Genomic DNA, 18,716 nt, shown 5'->3' with positions numbered 1-18,716 from the left:
GAAACAGGTGCAGTTACTATGCCATGTGTCCTCAAGAAGTACCCCAAATGTTTCTATTGAGACCAATCGCTCCAGTTTCAGAGAGTCCTGAAGTTTGTTCCATTTGTGTGGCGCATAATACATGAAAGCAGTCTTTCCTTGTTCACTGCTCTTCCGTGGACTGGTATATCTAATGTGTGTTTGTGAACGTGTTGAATGTCCAGTAACCTTTTGATTCTAAAAGCGAAGATACAGTAGGTACAGAGGAAGTTTACCACACAAGGCCTTATAAATAAATAACATACAATGCTGCTCTCTACGTACTGCGAGAGAAGGCCAACCCACTTTATCATATAAAATACAGCGATGGGTGAGATAATCATCACCAGTGATAAAACGTAGGGCACTGTGGTAGACTGCATCCAGAGGCTTAAGTGTGGAGATTGAAGCATGCATGTACAGCACATCACCATAGTCAAACACAGACATTATGACAGATTGAATAACAGTTTTTCTGCTGGTAAAAGGAAAAGCAGGACCTGTTTCTGTAGAGATTTTAACTGCAAGTATTTTGCCACCTTGGGAAATCACTATAATAGTAAAGTTGGTCAAAAACAGCAGCGTTTTCAGGAAAACAAAACAAGTTGTGTTCCTCCAGTAAGCGTCAGTATTTACCAGTATGTCCAGAGAAACAGCTGTGGGTGTGTTCTTCCTGTTTCACCTCCTGTTTAATGGCGACTGGAAACAGCAGAGAGACGAAGAAGAAGAGACGTGGTTTTATATTCAACATTCTATGTGTTAAGACAGTGGTTGTCAACCAGTGGTCCGGGGACCACCAGTGGTCCTTGGGGGGGATACCAGGGGGTCCCCAGCAAAACTAGTTAACATAGCGTCACAATCATTTTAACCAATTAGCTTTGGCTATTAAAAAAATAGCAGATATACAAGCTCATAGCGCGGCACCGAGTGCCGCGCTATGAGCTTGTAGATCTGCTATTTTTGAAAAATCTTGAAAATGTGTGCAAATCTTTGAATATATATTTTTAAAGCAAACATTTTTAACTCAAATCTTTGCTTCTGGGGGTCCCTGACACAACATTTTCAGATGGGGGTCCGCGGCCAAATGTATATCAATTTAGGGGTCCTTGGCATGAAAAAGGTTGAAAACCACTGTGTTAGTTTAAGACAATTCCAGCGATAATAGTTCAGCAATAATAAATGGTGATTTACAAGTGAATATTCAAGCCTAAATTGAATCCATTTTCCCGGATGGAGATGAGGCTTGAAGCCAAAGTGGTAGAGCCATTAAAAAGCTACAGGGCCGTACGTGAAAAGCAAAAGGGTAAGTTGTACTACAACAACACATACACTCAAAGGCACAGACTTTACATTTCTATTTCCCAATCAAAGGCAGGCTTACTTGCCCAATAAAAAAAATATTTAGCATTGTGTTGTTTGCCAAACGAATAGACGTCACAGTGCTCAGTGTCCACTAGAGGGCAGCATTGGCTTGTCTATCCCAAAGCCTGCGTGGTCTCCTTGTTGTCAAAATATATATTTTAAACCTCTTAATGGACAAACAGCAAGATGTTTTAAAGGGATAGTTCACCCCCAAAATGACTTTTATATCTATCAATTACTCACCCCATGGCATGGAGACTAGAATTCATGGATATTGTTTTGTTTTTGTCGCATTCCTAAGCCAATAATTTGATGACGAGCAGGGGTAGGAGACACAAAGAGTCTCCTTTAACCACTTCAGCCCTATATACATTCCGGCCATTTGAAAATAGCAGATCTACAAGCTCACAATGCGTCGCGATGCGACACATTGTAAGTTTGTAGATCTGCTATTTTCAAAAGATTTTTATACATTTTATACATTTTATACATTTACGAACTTGTGAAATGGGACATTCTGCGTAAGGAGTACTTTAACTTTTGGTACTTTAGTACATTTTGATGCTAATACTTCTGTACTTTTACTCAAGTAAATTTTGAATACCGGACTTCTTACCGGTCTTCTTTCTTTCAAATCAAAAGGCTTTTCCGTTGATTTGAAATGTGTTTGATACTTCAGCGTTTGATACTACATGTAATGCTTACATTTCTTACAATATTTTTATTCTAACTAACTTGTATTAACATCCTCATTATGTCTGATGACAGATAGCCATTTAATAACCACTTAAAACCTATATGCTTAGTTGATGGGAGTACCCCAGGGGTCTATACAAAGCCCCCTCCTGTTCTCTGGAGTACTGTTGACCATAGATATAGAAACCTAGATACCTCATTGGCCTCTGCAGTTCATTGTAACGACTGGTCTCTCAATAGAAGGCTCTTCCGGGGGGCTGTTTGACTACTGACCAATCACATCGCGTTAACTACTGGCTAATCACAGCGCGTCTAACTGACTAGTTGCTGCGCGGCTGCCTCTTAAGAAAAGACCCACCCCACCTGCCTCTGATTGGCCTACCGAACGCCCCCTTCTGTGACGCACACGGAAGTTTCCAGCTTGCCCCCAGAAGCATAGAGGAAGCGGAAGTGCGTCGGAGATGCCGACGCTTCAGAGCCAGAGGAGGCGTCTACCTTTATATGTCTATGCTGTTGACCTCACACACCTGTTATGTTAGAGTCGTGAGCGTTCAGGGCTGTGAGAGGCTCTGGGACCGGCTCAGTCTTCACGATGGACAAATCGATGGGAGTCGTCTCAGTCAGACTCTTTTTTGTCGCTTCTACATTTGGAAAAAAACAATAATATTATTAACTTCAACATTGGTCACTAACTGGGACATACAGTATCTGTATCTGTATTTTGTGTGTGATGTTTGGTCCTATTGTATACCTTCATCTCTGCTCTTGTCTGCCTCTGGTGGCCTGGATGACTTCTCTGTGTGAGGAGGGTCTCGTGAACTCTGCTGGTCTGTTCAACAGAAGGCAGTTCTGTCAGGAACAACTCGTGAATGGATAAGATATTTTTGATTGAATATAAAATGAGCAATATATTTATTATGGTTTGGCGATGCATTGGATCTGTTTTTAGGGTGCTCTGATAAAGCGCATCTACCAACCATAGGGACTCCGAATCCCCCCGTACATAAACAGCAGATCCAAATCCCATGAGCTTGTAGATCTGCTATTTTTTAATAGCTAAAGTATAAAATGACACAGATGCGTTCCCGGTCTTACTGGATTAAAAGATGCCGACTCAATCCACACATAGTACCTGCTGAGTTGCTTCGGGGCAGCGGTTGGTCAACAGGCAGTTGGTGTCCACTGTCTGGGTCCAAGAACGTCCGTCTGTCTGGACGTTCCAGTGGATTCTGTGTTTCCTCTAGTTTGATGCTTCTTCTCTCCCTCTGTTCTTCTGGGTCCTGTGCAGTGATGGAAGAAGTACTCACTTTTTTTTTTAAACTTAAAGTAAAAGTATTAATACCCTATTGTAGAAATACAAGTTACAAGTTACAAGTGCAAGTTTGATATTCAAAATTTAGAAGAAGGTCCCATTTCACAAGTTTTCAAATGTATAAAAATCCTTTGAAAATAGCAGATCTACAAGCTCGGCTATTTTCAATTCGCCAAAGTATAGGTCTGAAGTGGTTTGGCAGTAATGATCAAAATCTACAAAGTAACTTAAGTTTTCAAATAATTATGGTGGAGTAAAAGTACTAATAATACGCCTTTGAGAAGTAGTGGAGTAGAAAGTAAAGGTAATAAAAATGAGAAATACTCCAGTAGTAAGTAAAAAAAAATTGTTCTTAAGTACTTGAGTACTTGAGTACCAGTTCCACCACTGGTCAGGATCCTGAGGAGTCTGCTGCCATTCCCTGGAACCCAGAAGACCCAGAAGACCCCCTTGCTGTGTCCCAGGGTCCTTAGAGCTCTCTTCTAGCCGAACATCACAGCTCTGTGGACCTTCTGGCCGGGTGACAGGAGGTAAGGTGTGCACCGGTGAGGATTGTGAGCCAGCGGCCAAAGGATCTGGGATATGATGTGTTTCATTACCTTATGGACAGTGGTGGAAAAAGTACTCAAATATTTTACTTAAGTAAAAGTACCAATACTGCAATGTAGAAAGAAATACTCGTTACATCTGATACATGCTATATCATGGAATAATACAAAGGATAACATCATTCATAATGCATGATAATAATCTAAATCTGCAAAGTAACTAGTAACTAAAGTCTTCAAATAACATTTGCCTCTGAAATGTAGTGGAGTAGGAAAAGGAAAAGTATTGAAAAATTGGAAATACTCAATTAAAAATATGTCAAAAAATTGTACTGAAGTACAGTACTTGAGTTTCCATGGGGTGACCAATTGATAGGAAAAAAAAGATTTTGGGTGAACTATCCCTTTAAGGCACTGTGCGGACCTTCTACTTCTCTACAACGTTATCTGTTCTGATCTACAGTAGCACCCGTCCAAAATAGCCGACTTGTGGGTGTGAGCGCACCACTGGACCACGGTTGGTGCGTTTTACCATCAGGGTGATGTGAAGGTTCATATAAACCGGTCGACTGCTGCTTGACAGAGTGTCTCTGCTGTCTCAGGATGGCTTGTATTTTAGCCAGGGCTAAAGGAGAAAGACATGATCATGTGATTAGTATAGTTATGCTACAACTAAGACAAAAACTAAAAGGAAACAAATAATAGTTTTGTTGACTGAAACATTTTTTTTTGGTTTGGCTTGTCATTAGAGCCCTGCACGGGCCGAGAATGTGGGCCCAAGCCCGGCCCTGGCCCATGGTATTCAGCCCGGCCCGGCCCCTGGCCCGATAGGTGGCGCAATTTTACAGTCCGAGCCCGGCCCTGGCCCGTGGTATTCAGCCCGAGCCCGGCCCTGGGCCCGTGTGTCAAATACAGAATCAGCCCAAGCCCGGCCCGTTTTGGCGGGCCGGGCCGGGCCGGGCTTCAATTATCAATTATCTGCGCAAAATGTTCTGTGAGCCCGAGCCCGGCCCTGGGCCCGTTTGTCAAATACAGAATCAGTCCGAGCCCGGGCCTGGCCCGTGGCATTCAGCCCGAGCCCGGCCCTGGGCCCGTGTGTCAAATACAGAATCAGCCCAAGCCCGGCCCGTTTTGGCGGGCCGGGCCGGGCCGTGGGCGGGCTCTGGCGGGCCTGCAGGACTCTACTTGTCATTCGGCTTGTCGAAATTGATAGAAAAATGTCAGATCAATCAGATCAACATCAATATCTGATGATCACCATGCAGGATTTACCTTCTGGTACTTCTGCTTTAGTCAGCTCTTTATACTCTCTTTCACTATTCATTGTCACCGTCTATGCAAAGAAAAGAGAAGATCACATTAAAAGCAAAACAAAAATAAGAAAAACTGTGTGCGTGCGTGCGTGCGTTCGTCTGTCCGTCCATGTACAGCTAATCACTGGTGGAGACAATAATCACGATGCATGTATGAGTGACTATTCTAGCAATATTTTTCAATACCACCACCATTAATACAGTATATTCCTCATGTAAACAAAACAGACATTTAGATATTTTTTGTTTAGTTTATTTAAACTAAATCATCTTTTCATATCAGGATATCTAGGACATCATTTTAATGGGGGTCCGTGGAGTGGACTAATGATTGTAGGGTTATGGGGTTTTGTGTGTGACTGTAGAAGGGACCTGATCTACCTGTATTGTGTCAGTTGAATAAAGCCATTGCGTGGAATAGCAAGTGTAGTCCATTCTAGTCTCATTAACACTACTACAAAGTATTAAGCCAGCAAACATAACAAGGATAATCCATTTGAGGGACATGGAAAAAGTTCGGAAAACATCTGGTGTGAGTCACCTGTGGCATGTGGACCGTGTCTTGCTTAGCCAAGTCGGTGACAATCTCCAGGAGCTCCGAGTCCGTTAGAGGAGCGGTCAACTCTGGGCACTTGAACCTCTAAATGCATCATTCAGAACATACAGTTAACATGTAGAAAACCAGCCCGTTTCCTAAAGCTTTGCACAGCATGTAGACGTTTTAATCACTCACCATGTAGTTTGATCGGTGTTGGGTGGTGAACCTGTGGTTCCTGGTTCCCGCCTTAATCTTGCACAGTTGACAGTAGACTGCGAGCTTTTTTCCATACTCAACGCGAACCACAAAGTTCAAGCCTGCAAAGGTCCACAAGCAAGCAGTTGTTCTGATTAGATAACGGCAAGACAAGTAACAACATAATTAACAGGTTGTGATGTGACACGTTGTTCGCTTGTAGATCTATTTTTTTTATTTAAAAAAACATTAAAAGGGAAACACTATTTACAACATTTTAACATTTGTGAAAAATCTAGCCAATAATGACATGCACAAAAGATGGATGCCAGTGTTAAAGTGGTTAAAATAGTAATACAGACCCACTGCAGGTCCATATGTTTTGGATTCGGATCTCCTGGTGGATTCTGACGTTTCTACAGGGCTGCACCCACAGGAAGATGGAGGAGACACGGCTGTGGCCAGAGAGAGAAGCATCTTCTGGGTCGTATCATCACTACTTGACCTCACACAGGTCTGTACGTGGCCAATGTTGGAGCGATCTTCATTGGTTTGACAGGTAGTTGAGGTTGTATGGGTTTTGGTGGCAGTCACAGTTGATTTTGTAACTCGTTGGTTGTTTGCCATTTTCTGAGTGTTTTCAGAAGTTTTGGAGGCGACTTTGTTTTTAGGGGTAGCAGCAGTATCACAGGTGCGTGCAACAGTCGGACTCAGGGTCTGGTGTGACTTGACTCCAGTAGATTTGGAGATGGAGGTGGTGGCTCCTTTACCTGAAGCCGTCGTAGATTTAGAAGCAGCTCCAGTTACAGTTATGTAAGGGAGCGTCCAGAATTTCCCAGAGAGCTTCATGAGCTGGAGCTGCACCGGGTTTAGAGTTGCTGTTGCAGTTCTCGAAGCGGATTCGGACGTTTTGGAGGCGACTTCGTTTTTGGGGGTAGCTGCAGTACCACGGGCCCCTGCGACGGTGGTGGTGGTGGAGGCAGGTTCATCTGAAGCTTTAGACGCAACTCCTACAGATGTAGTATGTGTGGAGATGGTTGCGGTGGATTTTGATGATTCGGATATGTCTGGAGTTGTATTTGAGAAGGTTGCGGTAGGCTTGGACATGACTGTAGCGGAATGGCAGACCGTTGTACTTGCTTTAGAGGTGGTCAGGGATGTAGTACATTTGGAGGTAGTTGCGGTGGATTGTGACATGGCGCCAGTAGATTTGGACAGTTCGGTTAATTCAGCCACAGACTTGGATATTATATTCATTTTCTGTCCTTCTTTCGTTTTAAGACAAACATCCGTAGTTTTGCTTGTGCCGTCTTCGACGGCAGCCTCAAAATCTTGCCAGAGAGTTTCCCAGATAGCTTCAGAGAAGGCTGGATTTGTACTTGGTTTAGAGGTGGTTGTGGATGAAGAGGGTTTGGAGATGTCTGGAGTTGTATTTGAGGAGGTTGCGGTAGGCTTGGACATGACTGTAGCGGAATGGCAGACTGTTGTACTTGCTTTAGAGGTTGTTGTGGATGTAGATTTGGAGATGGTTGCGGTGGATTCAGACACGGCTGGTGTTGTAGTAGAGACGTGTGCAGTGGGTTTTGAGTTGGCTGTAGTGCTTGAGATGGAAGGAGTTGCACTGGAATTAGTCTGGGTCAGGTGTGACTTGGCTCCAGTAGATGTGGAGAAGGCAAATGTTGCACTCGAGATGGTTGTTTTGGAGCTGAGTTCAAGTTTTAAGTTGGTTGCAAGCACAACCAACCAACTCGGTAACCAACCAACTTGGTAACCCCCAAAAACTTCGGTTTTGGGGGTAGCTGCAGTATCACAAGCCTGTGCGACAGTCGGGCTGGAGGTGGTGGTGGCAGGGATTGGCTTGTGGACGGCTTGTGGACGACCCCACCACGGTCCCACCACGGTCACCTTTAAAATAGCACACAATATTATGTTAAGTGACTATTTATTTGACATGTTTCAAATGGCTAAGCACAAGTTAGAACATGATAACTATTCCCCTCCATTTCCAAAACTGTCACAGCACTTTCAGAATACTACATTACATTTCTTATTAATCTCCATATACGTACAGTATGTACATAAAAGAGCCACAAACAGACAGATACAGAGATCTCTATATAAGACAGATACAGATATCTCTATATATGAGCATAAAAGGGACGCAGACAGAGAGATTTATAAATATTTCAGAATCAGAATCAACTTAATTGTAACATCTCAGGTTTACAGGTGTACAGTTTTTTTGTTATTTCCATAAAAAAGAAAGGGAAGAAGAAGAATGGAGCAAGGTGGGAGAGAGATCAATCAATGGCAAACAAACAAATTATCTACATATTTGTAGTATGTATGGATACCCCCCCCCCCCCCCCCCTGCGTCCCTGTGTGTGTGCATGATATGCTATGGAGAGATCCTGTGATATGCAGAGATCCCGTGCAAATGTTTAATCCAAGAAGATAAAAGATGAAGGCAAGACATTACCTTCAATCTTCCCCATCCCTCATCTCTCTCCACCTGTTGGGCCAGGTCTCTCAGCTCTCTAGGACGCTGATTAGGTTCCACACTGCTTGGCCAATCATGGACCACATGAGGACGCACATTTTTCTGCAAAAAAAACACAAACAAACATGTATTGTAAGTCACTGTTCTGTTTGAATTCATCAGAACCATGACGAGTGTGTCTCTCCTGTTATTCTTTCAAACACACTTGCAAGCACAAACCAACTCCGACAGAGTCTCTCTGGCTATATGAGCACATTTTCTGCAAAGTTAAATATGTGGTAACATGGTAATTCTTGTTGTTATTGGACAGGTCTATGTTGGGTCAAGTCCAGCCAAATTGTTTTCTAATCGCTGCCACAAGTAGAATACAATGAACAATGGTGTCGCTTGCTGCTTATAAGTAGAATACAATGAAAAAAGGCCCCTCTGTCTCTATACGAGATCATGCATAACTGAATTACATGTGTAAAAGAGAGTACATAGTACATGAGCGTAAGTACACATTGACCTCACAAGGATTATACTTTTAATATTTTTTTTTATAAAACATGATCATATGAATAGAATATGATTAACAAACCTACAGTACATGATAAGCCTCAACCTTCCACAGGCTGTTTAGGGGGTTCACTGCTCAATTGCTTTGTGTTCTTATTGCAATTTTTACTGTTTTTTTTGTCCCATTTCTCTAATCAGTTAACTGCACCTCATCTATACTTACATAAATGACCGTAGTGTTGTTGTTAACTTATACAATGCAATGCTATTGTTGACTCTTCCACTGAGCCCATTAAGACCTGAGGCCGATTCTACAAATGTCTTCTAAATCCCAACAGTTTTCTGAAAAAACGTATGTTTCTATATCAGTGGTGCTCTAACCTTTTCATGTCAAGGACCCCCAAAATTATATATATTTGGCCACCGACCCCCATCTCAAAATGTTTTGTTCCAGGGACCCCCAGAAGCAAAGAATAGAGTTAAAAATGTTCACTTCAAACAATATATATGCAAAAATGTGCACACATTTTCACGATTTTTCAAAAATAGCAGATCTACACGCTCGTAGCGGGGTACTCGGTGCCGCGCTATGAGCTTGTATATCTGCTATTTTTGAATAGCCAACGTGTAAAATAATGATTTTTTAGCTCAAATGAAAAAGTGACACAGATGTGTTCCAGGTCTTAATGGGTTAAATAAGGTTTCCTTTGCCACCGCATGCTCACATACTCACTATGTAGCTGTAGCGGTGTTTGGCAGATATGATGTGACACATGTATTGGGAACGGAAGAGGTCTTTGGAACAGCAGTGACAACGGAAATAGTTGCGGCTGCTGTGCTTCTTCGGCCACTGGAACTCTGTCATCATGCTCAGACCTGGACCACAGTGTCACAGAGAACAGTCACATAGTGAACACATAGGCCTGTCACAATTATTACATAATCGTCTAATCGCAATTATTTTATAGAATCGCAATTATTTTAGCATAATCGTCATAATCAATTCCATGTTAAAAAATCACACCCAGTGTGAAGTGGGCGGTGTGGTCATCACAGTGGTCATCACAGTGATGGAAGATCACTTTAAAAAAAAAAAGATTTTTTGAAGTGCATAGTCCTATTTATAGGTTATTAATGTCATCATGTGTCTCGCTAGGCAATCACAGTGCTGAATAGAGTCAGCCAATCACAGTACAGCTAGGGGTGTACTAATGAGCCAATCACAGTACAGAGAATGAGGTGTCCCAACCCCACTTATTTTTAAAAAAATGTCAAAAATAGTGGAAATAGCAGATCTGTAAGCTCAAAACACGTCGGGATGCGACGCGTTTTGAGCTTATAGATCGGCTATTTCCATATCTGCCCTTTGCAACTTTTGTTTACGAAAGCTAAAAGCCAAACAGAAATGTCATTTTTATTCATAATGTTCCATTCATTCATTTTCAACGACAGAAACACAATTAAATCGTTAATCGCAATTAGTTGAGTGATAATTAATCGTCAACTTAAATTTGTAATCGTGACAGGCCTATCAGCACACTGAAACTCTGTCATCATGCTCAGACACATAGTGAACGCAACGGAAAAGTAGAAGATGACAGTGAATGCTCATCACACGTTATCGAACCAAAACCATAAAGGGGTCTTATAACGTTGTGGCATCTCTGTGTGTAGCTATGTTAGCAATGTTAGCAAGTTGGTAACAAAGTTAGTAGGAACATTTAAGAAAATACAAAAATCTGAGTATATGCTGACCAATGACTGGCTCTGTTCTCTCAGTGTTGTTGAGGTAGTGCCACAGGGCTTTGTTTGTAACTGTGGGGTCCATGATGTCCTCTGGAGTGACCTGGGGGTGACAGGGGGGACACCCCCAGGTCAGGAACCAGCTGGTTGGTTCCTGAACTTGAGGCTGCTGGAGATCAGCACTGAATGGCTCGTCCTGTACGTCAGAGATGAGTGTACATGCCCGGGGTTGACAGTCAGATGTGGACGGAGGGGTTCGAAGGCCCTGGGGAGGCGCAGGGCTGACCTGGACGTTGTGGGTCACCTGAGAAGCAGCCGGGGCGTCTGCAGGTTGATGAGGAGCTCTTGGTTGGAGTCCATGCAAAGTTTCTTGTTCAGCAACGAGCTCCGTCTCTTTCCTTAAGTCTGTCAATGCACACAGAACATAATGGACAAGTTCAAACACCTGAACTGACTGGTTACAACCGTTAGTGGAAAATAGACTGTCTTAGCAGATGTTCTGAACAGTGGAGAGGTTGTAACTTGCTTTGAAACAACAGTAAATGTCTGGTTAATATGACACACCCCAGTGAGCCATAGTCGTCTATTAGACCTCTGTCTAAAACTGGGTTATAATTGGTCTAAAAGTGAAAGTTTTTTCAACGTCTATTCTTAGCCTAGACGTTGATTAGCTGTTTTTTAAGCGTCTATATTTAGACTGTCTATAATATAGACGTCATTTCAACGGCTAGGCTATGATATAGACAGTCTATATATAGACGCTTAAAAAACAGCTAATCGACCTAGGCTAAGAATAGACGTTGAAAAAACATTCACTTTTAGACCAATTATAACCCGGTTTTAGCCTAGCCCTTAGACGTATTTTAGACGTCTAATAGCCCGAAAAATGCTCAGTGGGACAGTACTGTACATGGCGCCTTCACAAACTACACAAAGTCATACCATTAACCACATGAACTCTAGCATCCCTATTCTGGGGGCAAACATTGGGCCATTTTTGGCAAAGAGATTTACTGGCATCCAGACTGAATCACATTTCAAAACACTTAGGGATGCGATTCAAATCTGGAAATCTTAGAAAAAAATCTGTTTCCATGTGTTGTTGTTTTTTTGCCGTTCAGAGAGGGACAGCGAGTGCATTTTCCGGCAGCGGAAGCTGCCGCGGAGCTGCCGGCGGCGCCAGCGTTGGGGCAAACGCAGTCAGTGGGGCAAACGCAGTCCCCACCAATATTATTTACGATTCTGTGCCTATCGGTACATAACTCGGACGGCGCTTAGTCGACTAGCAGACCATCGGCCGGTCGTCGCGGGCACTCGCGCCTGGAGGCGCTCGGGCGCGACTCCTTGGCCTCAAGGTCTGCTGAGTCGGCGCGCCTCCGTCATGGTCCAAAACTATACTTTATCGGCGAAAAAAAGAAGAAAGAAGTCCCCGCCCGTGCCCGCTCCGCCGGCAGCTGCCGCTGCTCCGCCGGCAGCTGCCGCTCCACCGCCGGCAGCCCGCCGGCAGTCACTGCCGGCAGCTGCCGCTCCTCCACCGGCAGTTCCGCGGCAGCTTCCGCTGCCGTAAAATGCACTCGCTCCTTCTGCAGACTTGATAAAAGCCAATCTGATTCCAATCAGGATAGGCCAAAAAAACTGTCTTTGGTCTGCCAGTGTGAATATAGCCTAAACCAGTTAGTTCTCAAAGTGTATTCCAGGGACTCTCTGGGTTCCTTTAGGGGAGTCTAAATGGACCCTTGCAAGTCTGTAACTCTGACAGTGTACAAATGGAACCAAATGGACCCTAACGGGTCCATTTGGTTCCATTTGTACACTGTCAGAGTTAAGGGGAGGCCTTGAAATGTAAAAGTTTGAGAACCATTGGCCTAAAAGAATATAACAGGAGCCTACAGTACCTGTCCCAGGCAGCACAGAGGGGTCCAGCAGCTCCATCATGTACTCGATGTCACTGTCCAGCTGGGGGGTGTCAGGAGGAAGGAGGAAGTCATGGGTCCCGTTCCTCTTCCCTGTGGTGACAGGAAACACACAACAACCAGGAGACGCAAGGTGAGGAGGATGATACGTTCATTAACCCATTAAGACCGGGAAAGAATCCGGGTCATTTTTTAGATTTCTTTGGCTATTAAAAAATAGCAGATATACAAGCTCGTAGAGCGGCACCGAGTGCCGCGCTACTTTTTTTCATGTCAAGGAGCCCCAAAATTATATGTATTTGGCCGCGGACCCCCATCTCAAAACATGTTGTTCCAGGGACCCCCCAGGAGCAAAGATTTGAGTTAAAAATGTTGGCTTAAAAAAAATACATATTCAAAGATTTGCACAAATTTTCATGATTTAAAACAAATTGCAGATATACAAGCTTATAGCGCTATGAGCTTGTTGACTGCAGGCCCTCCATTTCATCCTGTTGAGATACTTCTGTACACCAGATCAGTGGTGTAAAGTAACTACGTAAATTTACTTAAGTACTGTACTTAAGTACTATTTTGAGGTACTTTTACTTTACCGGAGTATATCAGTACTTTTACTTCTACTTCACTACATCTCAGAGGCAAATATTGTACTTTTACTCCACTACAATTATTTGAACACTTTAGTTACTAGCTACTTTGTAGATATAAATTGTTATATTATAAAACATACATTAACCACTTTAGCCCTATTTTATGCCTAGGCTATTTGAAAATAGCAGATCGACAAGCTCACAACGCGTCGCATCGCGACGCGTTGTGAGCTTGTAGATCGGCTATTTTCAAACATTTTAGTACTTATACTTTTGGTACTTTAAGTACAATTTGATACCAATACTTTTGTACTTTTACTCAAGTACATTTTGAATTTCTACTTCTACATTGCAGTATTGATACTTTCACTTAAGTAAAACATTTGAGTACTTTTTCCATCACTTCACCAGATGCTTAAATGGGGGGAAAAAAAAGAAACACCACCCCCAGAGTAGACCAAATGATGAAAGAATAAAATAATAACTTCTTCTGGGTCTTCTTACAGGCTGAACTTTCCTCCCCATCATCGCCGAGTCGCTGTCTTTTACCCGCCACCTCCGGCCTGGCAAGTTTGCACCTCTGCCTTTTCTCGGGTGTCCTGCTCTCCGTTTCGGCTTCACCGTCTTTCCTGACCCTTGGCGTGGCGTCCTCCTTTCCGGTCGCGCCCCTTCTTGTCCCGGCCTCTTCCCCCGCGTCACCCTTTCGGGCTTCTTTCCCTTTTTCAGTCTTTTGTTCTTCTGCACTTTGTTTCAGAGTCTCTGTGTCTACTCTACGTTCCACAGAGGTGTTCTGAGTGGGACACTTCTTCTTCTCATCAGGTTTATGGACACGGGAATCTTTCTCTGACGCGGCGGCTTCCTTTTCCACCGGAATGGGCCTGCACTCCGTTTCGGTGTCTCTCCCGACCACTGAGGTGGCATCATGGCAGGTCTCACCCCTCTCCGTTACGGCCTCTTCTCCTCCTGCGTCTTCCTCTCTTTTCAGGGCCGTCTTCTGACTTCTTCTGTCCCGTAACCACGCAAACTTCCACCTAAAAGTCCCCCCCGCCCGGCCCGTCGCTTGGACTTTTTCAGTCTCTTGTTCTTCTGTACTTTGTGTCAGAGTCTCTGTGTCTGCTCTACGTTCCACAGAGGTGTTCTGAGTGGGACTCTTTTTCTCCTCAGGTTTATGGACACGGGAATCTTTATCAGGCGCTGCTTCCTTTTCCACTGGAATGGGCTTGTCCTTCACATCTGGACACTGTAGGGTGTGGTCCTTCACATCTGGAGGCCGTGGAGTGGGATTCTTCACATCTGGAGGCCGTGGAGTGGGATCCTTCACATCTGGAGGCCGTGGAGGGGGATCCTTCACATCTGGAGGCCGTGGAGTGGGATCCTTCACATCTGGAGGCCGTGGAGGGGGATCCTTCACATCTGGAGGCCGTGGAGTGGGATCCTTCACATCTGGAGGCCGTGGAGTGGGATCCTTCACATCTGGACACTGTAGGGTGTGATCCTTCACATCTGGAGGCCGTGGAGGGGGATTCTTCACATCTGGAGGCCGTGGAGGGGGATCCTTCACATCTGGAGGCCGTGGAGTGGGATCCTTCACATCTGGAGGCCGTGGAGTGGGATTCTTCACATCTGGAGGCCGTGGAGGGGGATCCTTCTCATCTGGACGTTCTTTGCCAGCATCTCTCTCAGGCTTCTTGGTCGTTTCAGGACTCGTGTCGCTCCCAAAGACATTATCAATCTGCTTCAGAGTTTCTGTAGGGACTGAGAAACAACGTGAGGCGATATAGGCAACTGACAAAAAGGCAAAAAGAGGTTAAAAGGGTTAAAAAGCAACAAAAGTTGGTGAATATTAGCACTAGTGCTCTGTACATAAAACACAAGAGCATTTCAATCAATATGTACATGTGGACCAACACATTTGACTTGACTTACCCAATTTCTCTCCCACTGGTAGAACAGGAATAAGCTGTCCTTTACCCTCAAACTTCTTTTTCCTTTGCAGGGCGATGACAGCTGGAACAGACATGTGGAACTAAATGATATAATTATCGTACACCATGAGAGACCCTCTAGGCCAGTGGTTCTCAAACCTTTTTTGTGCCAAGGACCCCCAAATTGATATACATTTGGCCGCGGACCCCGCCCCCCCCCCCCATCTGAAAACATGTTGTGCCAGGACCTTCAGAAGCAAAGATTTCTGTAAAAAAGGTTTCACTGATGTTCAAGATATTTGAAAAATTGCAGATCTACAGCTCTCTATGAGCTTGTATAACCGCTATTTTTAAATAGACAACGTATGCATGGATAAAGTGGTTACAATTATTGTGATGCTGTATTAACACATTTTGCTGGGGACCCCCCGGAACCCCTTCGAGGACTGTTAAGGAATTCTGTGATTTCATTTAGAAAACTCTAAATGATGTATGCTTATGTCCTTGTAACCACAGTACCACAGTTAGTGTAGTAGTGATGAGCGGGCCGACCCGTAACCCACGGGTCAACCCGCGGCGCGGGTTGACCCGTGGCAATTACCCAGAGGCAATTATGCGGGCTGCGGGTGAGCGGGTCAGCCGCTCTCACACGCAAAAAAAAATAAAAAAATCACATGCTCTTGTTTTGTCTTTATTCCTAATAAGAATACGAATAATAACAATAAAACAGTTTGAATACACTTGGGGTGTATACTTGAAGATTATTTTCGAACAGAATTATAGGTACGACCCACAGGGCTCAACAGCCATAGATTTATATATGGGTTCGCGGGGCGGGTTGAGGCAGGTTTGAGCACCACTGATTATAGACACATTAGGATTAGGACTTAGAAGACATTTTGTAGAATCGGAACCTCAGGCCTTAATGGGTTAAACACAGTTGGTTTATGACCACGTAAGAATAACATTTAGGTCAAGGCTTGTGGAGTGTCCAGTATATAACTTGCACCAGAAAGAGGGCCTGGCAGATGGACAAGAGATCTTACTCATTGTTTGTATCACAGCACCTTTATGATTATCTTTCTCTCACAAATATCTAGGGCAGTGGTTTTCAACCATTTTCATGTCAAGGACTATTATTTATTCAGCATTTGAGCCACGGACCACCCAAAACTTAGAATATTTTGTTATTGTTGGATATGATTTTGTCCACAATTACATGCTGTATTGATGTTGGTACCATAGGAGGGATAACAGGCCAACGTTGATCAAAATGACATTTTTTTAATTAAGCAGATGTTTAAACAATAATTCAACTCTTGAGAGAGTAAAATGAAACCAAATGGACCCGTAAGGGTCCATTTGGTTTCATTTTACACTCTCAAGAGTTAAAGATCTATAAGGGTCCATTTGGTTACCAACTCTCCATCATTTAGCTGGGGACCACCTAGAACCTCCTCAAGGACCACTGGTGGTCCCCGGACCACTGGTTGAAGACCCCTGATCTAGGGGAACATTTTTATTTGTTCACTAATGTACCATTAGTTTGATTCAAACTACCAATATTAGTAGCCCCGAAAGAGGGGGTGGGATTTCACATAAAAGCGTATAACGTCTGAAATTGAATAGATCAATATTTTAGAAATTTGCATTATGTCACCCAGGAAGAACGACTAGCCAAAAGGGGACATGGTGGTACTAGAAGGTCTGCAACTCTTTATAGACAAGGTGCCACCTAGTTGGAGGTCTGTGATCTATTGAGCATATTTTTTTGGTTAAAGTAAGTGTAAGTGATATTTTTGCGTTAAAACAAAAAGGTTTTTGTTAAAAGCTTAAAGCACTATATTCTGATAGTACTCATTGCTATAGAGTGCTTGTTCAGTAACAGAAGTCTCCATGTCTTTCCAGCTCTTTAATAAACAGAAAATAAATGTTCAGGTAGGTGACAAAACTTCAGCCAATCGGGAGAGAGTAGGCTACCAACTAATCAGCTTCATTTTTATAGTGTTCCAGTTCCAATTCTGTCTGCTAATTTCTTTGTGTCATCACTTCCCATTTCACTTGTATTTGTATTTCAACCTGTATCCTGTCTGAGTTCTCTATCCTGATTAGATAAAATTTGTATCCTGACCTGAAAATGTTTTTTCTGTTTAATAAAGAGCAGGCGAGACATGGAGACTCCTGTTACTGAACAAACACTCTATATCGATGAGTACTATCAGAATATAGAGCTATTTAACACTTATTTTAACCATGAAAGAAAATCACATATCCTACCTTTAAGCCATGTTTTGAATACAAAAAGCACGGGTCAATCTGACAACTTTCTCTCCCTATGCCCATAAACCACACTCACCGTTTCTATATGTATATGGAAAGATGGGGATGCTCAGTGTCACTTTCTGTAAGATAGAAAATAGAGAGATTAAGTGTATGTTGAAATAGAACAGATTGATGCATTTACTTAGTGATATTTACAAGAGCGTACCTGATGTGTACAGTGTACTTAATGGATAGAGTAGGTGTAGAGTGTACTTAATGGATAGAGTAGGTGTAGAGTGTACTTAATGGATAGAGTAGGTGTAGAGTGTACTTAATGGATAGAGTAGGTGTAGAGTGTACTTAATGGATAGAGTAGGTGTAGAGTGTACTTAATGGATAGAGTAGGTGTAGAGTGTACTTAATGGATAGAGTAGGTGTAGAGTGTACTTAATGGATAGAGTAGGTGTAGAGTACTTAATGGATAGAGTAGGTGTAGAGTGTACAGCATAGAGTGTACTTGAGGTGTAGAGTGTACTTGAGGTGTAGAGTGTACCTGTATACAACCAGTGGAGTGGATTTCCGCTGCCTGCCTTGCCAAGTCCAGCAACTTGTCAGGGTTTTTATTTACTTTACAATCCAGGGAGCCTGGGTGGGCTTTTGCCTGTGCACACGCGCGCGCGCGCGCGCGCACGCACGCACGCACGCACACGCACACACACACACACACACACACACACACACACACACACACACACACACACACACACACACACACACACACACACACACACACACACACACACACACACACACACACACACACACACACACACGTTCCAATTAAAACCGATTTTAATTTCACTGCAAAGTAGTCCCTGTGACAGCCAGGATGTTGTTGTGCAAATGAATGGAATCTACTGGGGGCGTACTGTGATGATCTTTTGCTATCTGCCTTTCAGAGTGAGAGCACAATCTGATGATTTAACTCAGTGGTTTTCAACCCTTTTCATATCAAGGCCCATTATTTATTCGACATTTGAGCCACGGACCACCGTTTGATGAGATTTAGCCTCTCAGACCCAAAACGTGTTATCGTTGGATATGATTTTGTCCACAATTCCATGCTGTATTGATGTTGGTACCAATAGGAGAGATAACAGGCAAACGTTGATCAAAATAACAATTCTTTAATCAAGTAATGCAGATGTAATGCACAATTATTTAACTCTTGAGAGTGTAAAATGAAACCAAATGGACGCTCTCAAAAGTAAAAGATCTATAAGGGTTCATTTGGTTACCAACT

Source organism: Gymnoscopelus braueri, assembly GCF_963280865.1.
Source record: "Gymnoscopelus braueri genome assembly, chromosome: 11".
NCBI lineage: Eukaryota > Metazoa > Chordata > Actinopteri > Myctophiformes > Myctophidae > Gymnoscopelus > Gymnoscopelus braueri.
This window is presented reverse-complemented; position numbering follows the sequence as displayed.